General features: G+C 42.7%; 1 long non-coding RNA gene across 1 annotated transcript; it reads right to left on the bottom strand.

Moving 5' to 3' along the window:
• Positions 1 to 3,650: 3,650 nt before the first annotated feature.
• On the bottom strand, positions 3,651 to 7,241 carry LOC125940702 (uncharacterized). The gene is made up of 2 exons (XR_007463905.1): positions 6,973 to 7,241; positions 3,651 to 3,864 (listed from the first exon to the last, which is right to left on the bottom strand). It is a non-coding gene; the product is annotated as an uncharacterized LOC125940702 (long non-coding RNA).
• Positions 7,242 to 9,333: the final 2,092 nt, after the last annotated feature.

The raw sequence follows: 9,333 nt of genomic DNA, 5'->3' as shown, positions 1-9,333 counted from the left end.
GCTCCGTGAGTATCACTTCTGTACCTGCGATTGAACTGCCACTGACCACCGTTCGTTGTTTGCTTAAACAGGTGTGCAAGAACACGAGCTTCTCGCCGAAAGTTATTGACAAGGAACAAAAGACGTCCTACGTGTACAGCAAAGAGTTGCTAAGAATGTTTGTATACGACGATGAAGAAAGCTTTCGATATAAGGTAAGCCATAAGGGGAAGCTTGTGTTGGAGTGGAAAGCTCACAATACAGTTATCTGGCTAAGAAATTTCACTGCAGAAAGCATAAACCCATTTAGGAAAAGCAGTACAGTGTGACACAACTGTTGCAGTCAACAGTAATTGCGTCCAGAACACTTCTGTGAATAACTACGACGCGACAGTTCCTAATTCAAATATGGGCTTCACATACCACTGTTTCAGCATGTAATTGGAATGAACATCCTTGAGGGAACAGGGTAGGTTTTACACCTATTTTTTCGCAGTAACCATAAGCTTTAACGTAATTACAATGGGATCGTTGTATTCAGAAATCCTTCTTTTTTTTTACTGGGGTAAAATGGTAACTTATTATAATCATGCTGTTTTTGTCATATTTTTTGACGAGGAAACGTATTTTGGGGCCTTATAAGGCAATAGATGTTCTGTGAAACGGTGATGTATCGCTCAACAACAATAATTCTGCTGTAGAAGATTTCCTAGACAGCGCACTAAATACTGAAAAAAAACGACTGTATTTTTCAGCGCACGTATGGCTTTACGAAAGAAGATTACAGAAGGCAAAAATCACTTTTTAAGCTCTGTACTATTCCTTCCTAAAGCTATTCATGCACTGCGCACAACACCGCCATAAACTACGGCTAACTTGTCCAAACTTCCACCCTTGCACTGAAAAAATACAATGTGTTGTTTGAAATCGCGATTGCTGAGCTAATGTGGCTTGTGTTCAATAATTACGATGATGGATAATTACTTTAAAAGTGCGAAAGTGGTTTTAATACATGAAAACAATGCACGAAAAACAAGAGGGTTGACTCACTCAATGAGCACCTGCCAGGTACACGTCATCACAATCACATTTTTTTCTGGGCTTGATGTCTTGCTTTTAGGCTTCTTTTGCAACCAGCAGTGTATTCATGTTACCGATGTAAAATCAATGCTGGCCAATGTAGCATAACCCTTTCACGAACTAGCGGTGACCTGGCGAAATTCCGAAACACTTGAGCACATTAAATTGGACAATGCTGTTGTGATTTATTCTAACGTGGATATTTTGAATGTCTGAAGTACAGACTACACCTTTACGCATTGTAGTGCTTTCTAAAAGCTGAATGTTCCCACAGCAGTTTGCATACAGAGCTTTCTGCGACAGCAGTGCCCAAGATGTTAGTGTCAAAGAACTCGTAGCCAATGGCAATAAATTTCACCATTTCCCCGTACACACTCGTCGTCCTCAAGCTAGCAATTTGCGCTACCTTTGAGGACGACGAGCTGTTTGTGAACGCTGCGCATTCCGTTGAATCTCGCGTTCAAAATTCTTTACCAAAGGGGTTCAACTATAGTACTTGTTGCAGAAGTGCCGCTTGTGAAAAACCATTTTTGATATGGTCATCTCATCAGTTATAAAATTATAGGCTCCAAACTAGCAACAATTTGCTATGTGACGATATGACACCGATTGCAAGAATAAGTAAACAACCTGATTCAGTTATAATTGCAATGTTTGGGCTAGAGTTGGCTCTCGATACCTTTTTCTGTTGTTGATAGAAAAGCGTTGGCGATCTCGCTAATTGTTAATATTCGGCGTTGCTTTCTCGGAAAATCTCTAGATACCTATGCCTACATACTGCATAAAATTAAAAATGAGAACGGGGGATGTGGATATATAAGTTTCAGAACAGGTAACTTTACGGTGAAAGTATCTTGCGCCCACTCAAGGAAGTAACCTATCATTGTTCAGAAAAAAACCGGGCATTTGAAATGGCGCAAAAAAGAACAAAAAGAATCATTGCTCAAAATTTTGGCTACTCTGTTTTCTAAAGCTCTTCTCGACAGTATAGGTGATCTATTCTGATGACAGCACTACGTTTCACTGAAGAAATTACGATAAAACTAGGTGAGCGTAGTGTTGGTATGTCATTTTCGAGTTTCAATTGCGTATAAGACATATTACTCCGTACATAAGCGCGTGTACAAATTGCGTGAGTCGCAGTAACAACTTCGGCTTCACAGCAAGGTATAACGTTGCCGGTTGTTTTTTGGGTGTTCACATATTCCTCAAATCTGTGATCATGTTCTTTAATAGAAAATAGTATTTAAGGGTCAGACAGCCATTCAGAACATGAATCGAGATAGCCTCCCTCATGGAAAGGTTGTGTCTTGCCCACTGAACACACATTGGTCTAGAAGCCGTCTTCAAGACGTCTTGACAAGATAAGTAAGACGTCGTGAAAACCCTTTTAAACGTTCACAAGACGTCTTGAAGACGTTTTGGCAAGATTTTAAATACTTCTTCAAGACATCTTACCAAGATTTTGTCGGACGTCTTAAAACGTCTTGTAGCCGTCTCTAAGACCGTCTAATGCACCGCCAAATTTGGGATATCAGACGTCTTACAAGACGTCTTGTAGACGTCTCAAAGACGGCTAGAAGACATCTTGCAAGACATCTTGGGAACGTTTTGAAAACGGCTACAAAACGTTCTGCTGGACGTTTTGAGGATGTCTTAAAAACGTTTTTAAATGCTTTAAACATCTACTGGTCGACTAAGGCATGGCATTTTCTAGTCGCTCGTATTTAGTTACTTAAGCCCTAAATATTGTTTTACAGTATTTATAGTATTTACAAAAGATAGTGACAGTGGAAATATACTTAGATCTAAAGTGGAGAGGATGTGAAATTTGAACACGACGTAGGTTATTTCAACACAATGTATTCCATAAAGTTACGCAATCTTCACTTTGAGGAAAAAAGTGAAGAAACAAATAAGCAATAACCATGCTATGAATGTATATATAATATATGAAGTACAACGGACTTGACCTCTCTAAACTTTAGTTCAACACCTGATCTATTGTCACCTAGGGGAAGCACTAGCACAAATGACATTTTAAGTAGTTTCCAGAAGCTGAAATTAGGTCATATTGCAATCCAGCTGGTCTGTCTCCTTCAGATGTCAACTATCCAACGAAATGTTGCCTAGCTTCAGTGATCTGGCTAGAAACAGCATACACTGCGCATTACGTCCAGGAAGACCCAATATCATTTTACTTACCTTGTCAACACTGATCTAGATTTGCAGATGGAATAATATAAAAGCCTCCTGCAACACTATTACAGAATTTTTCCTTGCATGGATGTTTGGCACGCACAAGAATTTAGATACACAAAACACCCTTCCATTATAGCATTAATTATAAAGGAATTGAGTGTCTCCCTGTTATCTGCTACATAGAGAAATCAATGAGGATTTTCGTATTCCTCGCAATATTGAAAAAAGGTTGGCTTTACCGATAGCACCAATCCCTATGGCCCATTTCTTACAACCCACCATAGCAACACTGAAATATTGGCAAAGCCACAAAAGTGATGAACACGTGTCAAAGCCACGTATGCTTAACATAAAGCATGATTGTTCACACAAATGAAGCGCTAAAGTGGTCAAAGGTTTCAAAGAATTTTTAATAAATCAATAACACGCCACTACATAAGCAAAATGTTTCTAATGCACCTCCTAGAGTTTTGCATTGTGGCTGGCTGTTATAACAAATTGGACACTTCACGATTCAGGGAACTAGCTTAGACATTTCCACAGGCTGATGCACCCGCAGAAAATTCAGCGTGTTCCAATGATGCTTGACCTCAGATTTCGCACCTGCAATTAGAAGGTAAGACAAAAGATGTTAGATATGTTACAGTGAAACTTCGTTATAACGAAACGGGGTATAACAAATTATTGTATACAACAAAATGACATTCCCGCTGAAATCTCCGAAGATATCCTTTTTATTTTAGCTGAACTAAATTGTAAGAACATGTGGCAGACAGCACAATTGTGCTGTCCAAATTGTTCTAAATTACTCGATGAGGTGGCCTATTGCTTCTACGAAAAATCTAAACGTTTAATTGAACAATTGACACTTACACTAATTAACTTTTTATTAATTACCTCACTGCACATATTTTAATTGTAGCTAGTGATTATGCCAGGCATATCGACTTGGAACAAATTCTGAGGATGGCAGCGGTTTCGAGATATGCGGTATCAAACTTGCAGTAAAAATGCACAGTTTTCTAACTTAATTTTTAAGAAAACACTGTTTCATACATTGAAGCACACACTAACTGGAACGCCAATGCATTTCGGTGGACACATTCAAAATTATTATATCGAAACTAGCGTAGTCCTCAAATCTCGGTCCAAGTCGATATGCATTGCATACCCACTAGCTACAATTCGTAGATTAAAAATATGTGCTGCAAAGTAGTTCGTTTATTAGCGCAATTAAGTAAATTATTCGGAAAGCATATTGGTTTCTCGTAACGTAATGGCCGCCTTATCGAGTAATTTTGATCAAGGTTTGTAATTGTGCTATCTGCCACAGGCAATTTTAAAAAAATTGGTGCAGCTAAAAAAAGACCCCACGTATATGGTCACATAATCCGCTCTGGAACAACAATGCGGCCTGACTTGTAGACTATATTTTCGCATGTCTATGGCACAAGAGGAATAAGAAATGACCTTTTCAGCGTTTCAAATAATTAGTCTTGCGATAACAAAGGCCTATCGTTAAGTGGATCACAGGAAACCACTCTCTCATACATCGTCCTGTTTACCAGCGCTTCAGCTTGTTGATAGAACGCTGCAAGTGTCTGATTTTGCTCAACGCTTGACGCTACGCGCGAGTAGGTACACATACCTCAATTTATTTAATTATTCAGGTACCTCACGGGTTCCCACTGGAACATTAAATGAACAAGCATTTACCATATGCCGCTCTACTATTGCCGCTACCGTATCCAGCAGCTACCGGTTGGTTTGCTTGCATTGCCTAAAAAGCACGCCACGCGTACAACTGGCGCAGCTTAGCGAGCACGCGCCAACCAGACTTGTGCCTGAGAACGTCGCGGCAACGGTATAAAGCGATGTATAGCTGCTTTGCTAAACGTTCGTAACAACACTAAAATTTCAATTTCCCTTCCCTTTCAGAGAAGTGCGTTGGAGGACATCGCTACCAGCGATCCCATGAATTAAGCTCTGATAAAATAACGGTTAAACAAGAAACAAAGCAACAATTCACAACAGCGTGACCCGCCGCGGTGGCTTAGTCGGCTAAGCCGTTTTGCGCTGCCGAGCGAGCACGAGATCATTTTGATGGAGGCGAAATGCAAAAACGCCCGTGTGCTTGCGTTGTATTGCACGTTAAAGAACCTGAGGTGGTCAAAATTAATCCGGAGCCCTCCACTACAGCGTGCCTCATAATCAGAAGTGGTTTTGGCTCGTAAAACCCCCGAAAGAACACAACAGCGTGGAAACGCGTAGATGGCCTGGCGATATTTCTTTAACCAGAGAAACAAACAAGGAAACAAAATATGGGGCGTGCTGAAGGTGCGCAAATCCCGCCTGCGGCGGCCGCATTAGAATGGGGGCGAAATGCAAAAATGTCCGTGTGCTGTGCATTGGCTGCACGCTAGAGAGCCACAGGTGGTAAAAACTCATCTGAAGTCCCCTACTAAGGCGTGCTTCATGATCATATCACGCTTCCGGCATGTAAAGCCCCAGATTTTCATGAATTTTAGTTACGAGTTCACCTAACGTTTCGTTTTCAGCCTGCGAGATTTAGCATATTCAGATTATGACTTGCGGTAGGAACGCCGATGCGACTTAATTTAAGCCATGCACAATTTATGGGTTAAATTGATAGCGCGAAAGAAAATTATGCGCAAAGCGGCGTGTTCCCGAGTCTGCATCCATGAGCAAGCACCCACAAAGATCGCAATATTTTAGAAATGCCTACCAGCAATCAATAGATTCGAAGCGTGGGTGAGAGTAGCTCGACCAAATGCGCAGTACACAGTTACATCACCGTCACTAAACGCAAATGAAAAGACTAAAACAAGTGAGTCACACGCAACCAGTACAATACGAGTTAAAACATAACACGTTACAAGCAAGCGCAGTAACACGCAACAGCAAGCGCGCGATTTTACGCGAGAACAGTGGGGATCAAGATTCGAGGCAAGGAATATTTTTTAATGGCGCTACCGCGCCAGCCAGGAATTGAATAACAATAAACATGCCAAACAAATCATGTCGGCTACGCAAGTTTGCCTCATCGCGTTCGTGATCGCCAACAATATTAATGCAGGAATGGTGGTCCACTGGAAGAGCAAGCAGCGTAGTTCTGTATCGCCAAACGAGCGACACTAGTTGAAGCCCTAAAGTTTCGGCATGCGTACAGCAGCAGCTGTGATAAGCCTGCCATGAGTAATTGACTCTCCTTAACGTTAAAAAATTATGAGGTTTATACGCGCCAGAACCACGATCTACATTATGAGGCACGCCAAAGTGAGGGATTCCGGAATAATTTGGACCACCTAGGATTCCTTAGCGTGTACCTAAATCTAAGTACACGGGTGTTTTAGCACTTCAGCCCCACAGGGACACTAACTGTCCCGAACGCATTCCACGGACCATGGATGACTGCAATATAATTAGGAATTAAACTTGTCAGTGCAGCGCTATATCTCGCACGTTGTCAGGATCATCGAGAAAAAACACGAAAACGCGTCATGAAATAGTTATTCACAATGTGGAAAAAGCAAGCATTATTTTATCTGTGACAAACATGTATCAACGTTTAAGACGGCGGCAAGCTCACAGTATACTTTTCGAGCGCGTGGCGCGAACGTGACATGCCCATACAAAGCGCATTTGGGGGTAACAATTCTCAGAAATAAGGCACTTTCGTGCGGTACTCACTTTTTTTTTTTTTTTTGTCCGTATCGACGAGGCAGAATCCGCTTTCCGAGTCAAAGAAGCGACGCCGCGTACTCCGAGGGTCAGCAAGGGTCCTTGGTTAACGCATCGAAGACACAAAATGGAGAGCACGCTCGGCCAGTTTTCGAAGTCGGAAACAAACGCGCGAACCGACTTGCCCGAACAACCGGCGCCGCTTCCCGCCGTGAAAGATGTGAAACGGAAAAGATTGAAAGGGCACGTCGCGAGAGAGAACGGCAAAGGGAGGTTGAGCTCCCTCGCTCATGGCTTTTGTCACGTGATAGTTGGAGGCGTCTAGAGAGAGTGGTTGTGAAGAGGAAGAGGCGCTATGCAGCCAGGGCCGCCGAGCATGGGGGGAGGCAGAAAATTCCAATCTCATCCTCCTTCCATGTCTGCCAGTCGCGGCGCCGTTAGCCTTTCGTTTGCACGGAGAAAGGAAACTCCGGACGCGCCCGCACTGAAATGCGCAATGCTTGCAGCGTTAGCTCCGGATACTTAGGAATGGTGAAATCGACATTCTCGGCAATCGCTACACCGATTTCGATGACGTTTCTTGCATTTAAAATACAATGTAAAATCAAGTATGGGCTGGAAGCAGATGTTGATTTAATGTCGGCGCTGTCTTTCGAAAGAGTCTCGAAAATTGGAAATTATCATGTTTACAACTCTGCGACATAGCAATACTAAACGATATCGCAATTTTGTAATGTGCACCTAATAACACGTCCAAAGCAGACAAAATAGATGCAGTATACGCGGCTCTGAAAGATACCGCCAATTATCGAATGTGCTTTTTTTTTTTTTTTTTGCAACGCCCTTGTAAACGTTGTGATATAAGCACACGTGGACTGCAAACTTATTTCTAAAGCAAATTTGCCCGCTATACGCGCTCCGATCTTGGTAGACGCTTGCATAATACCCCCGATATGCATCGGCTGTATATGGCTGCACTGATCATGAGCTGCGGACCAACCGTGCTCGGTCCTGGTAACTGCAATATCGGTCTTGGTGTAGTTACCAATTGGTTAACTTAGCGCTTCTATGTATGTGACAAATATTCCAAGTAAATATACAAAGTAGGGTCATTCAAAACATTTCAAAGAGGTCGCAAATAAACTTTGCAGTATTAAAATTTCTGGAACGCTTACTATAATATGTGGTGCACTGCTAAAATCGCCGTGCTGTGGTTGCAAATAATTGGGCAAAACGAACACGTCTAGATGAAATGCCATATATGCTGCTCTCCCACCAAAGTACACATCCTTATTTATAGCGCCAATTTTAGCTGTAGGTTTTGAGCGTATATAGGTATTTAATTTGAAAGAGCGATGAAATGAACAATTCAGTCTCACAACTTCGGAGTACACGACGGTGAAACGCGTTTTAAGGAATTGAGGAACTTGCGATACTATAGTTTTTTACTACATGATTGAACAGCTGACAGCGGAATTGTGATGCAGCTCAATGTGCAGATTTCGGTAGGAGCGAAAAAATGTGGTTGATCCCTCTTATATAGGAATCGGTATAGAACACGAAAGTGAAACGTGTCTTCAATGACATGCGGAGGCACCACATGCTACTTGCTCGAAAGCTACAACGCGCCGCAACCGACTGCGCTTACGAACGCGCATCCAAAGTGCATCCGAAGCGCAAGCGACGCGCGATGCGCCGCTCGGTTAGCACGGTCCCAAACAGTGTCGCCGTCTGGTGGCCTCCGGCGGAAGGCATCACCGGCGGTGCCAGCGTCTCCCATTAGAAACGCCCGGCGGTCGGCACACTAGTAAGTATATTCTAGGCACTATAGTCGTAGTGCTGAGACAACCGAAGCGTTCACTGTCGGTGCGCGTTAGTGTCATAATGCAGTACTTCTCTTTTCTGCTCGTAGGCGGCGGCACCGCCCGAGCAAGAGCGCGGGTACACGGAGGAGTGTTAGATATATAAGGCGCGTCTGTGTAGCTCTCTGCAATTGCGTTTGTGGCGCAATGGGTTAAACGCTCGGCGATCTATCGTCGCGGACCTAGAGGTCGTGGGTTCGATTTCCAAATTTTGCATGTTTGTGGAACTTTTTCTTCTGGTTTCTTTCTTTGTATTATGTTCGTGTACATTGTAAGGTGACGTATTTCCGTGACGGAAATACGTCACTGAAGTCTTGGTGGACCCCGGAATAAAACACTTTCGTGTTAAAACTGTCAAATAACGCGCTGGCGTGGATGTTGAACTAGCATCGTGCGAAAAACGCCATTTGTGACAGCCTGCAGAAAACCGCACAGGTAAAAAACCCGAGCGATCTTCTGCCACAAAAATATATCATCGAACTCACCTATTCATCTATCTGAAACTACA

The sequence above is a fragment of the Dermacentor silvarum genome, chromosome 10 (genome assembly GCF_013339745.2).
Source record: "Dermacentor silvarum isolate Dsil-2018 chromosome 10, BIME_Dsil_1.4, whole genome shotgun sequence".
In the NCBI taxonomy this organism is placed as follows: domain Eukaryota; kingdom Metazoa; phylum Arthropoda; class Arachnida; order Ixodida; family Ixodidae; genus Dermacentor; species Dermacentor silvarum.
This window is presented reverse-complemented; position numbering and strand designations above follow the sequence as displayed.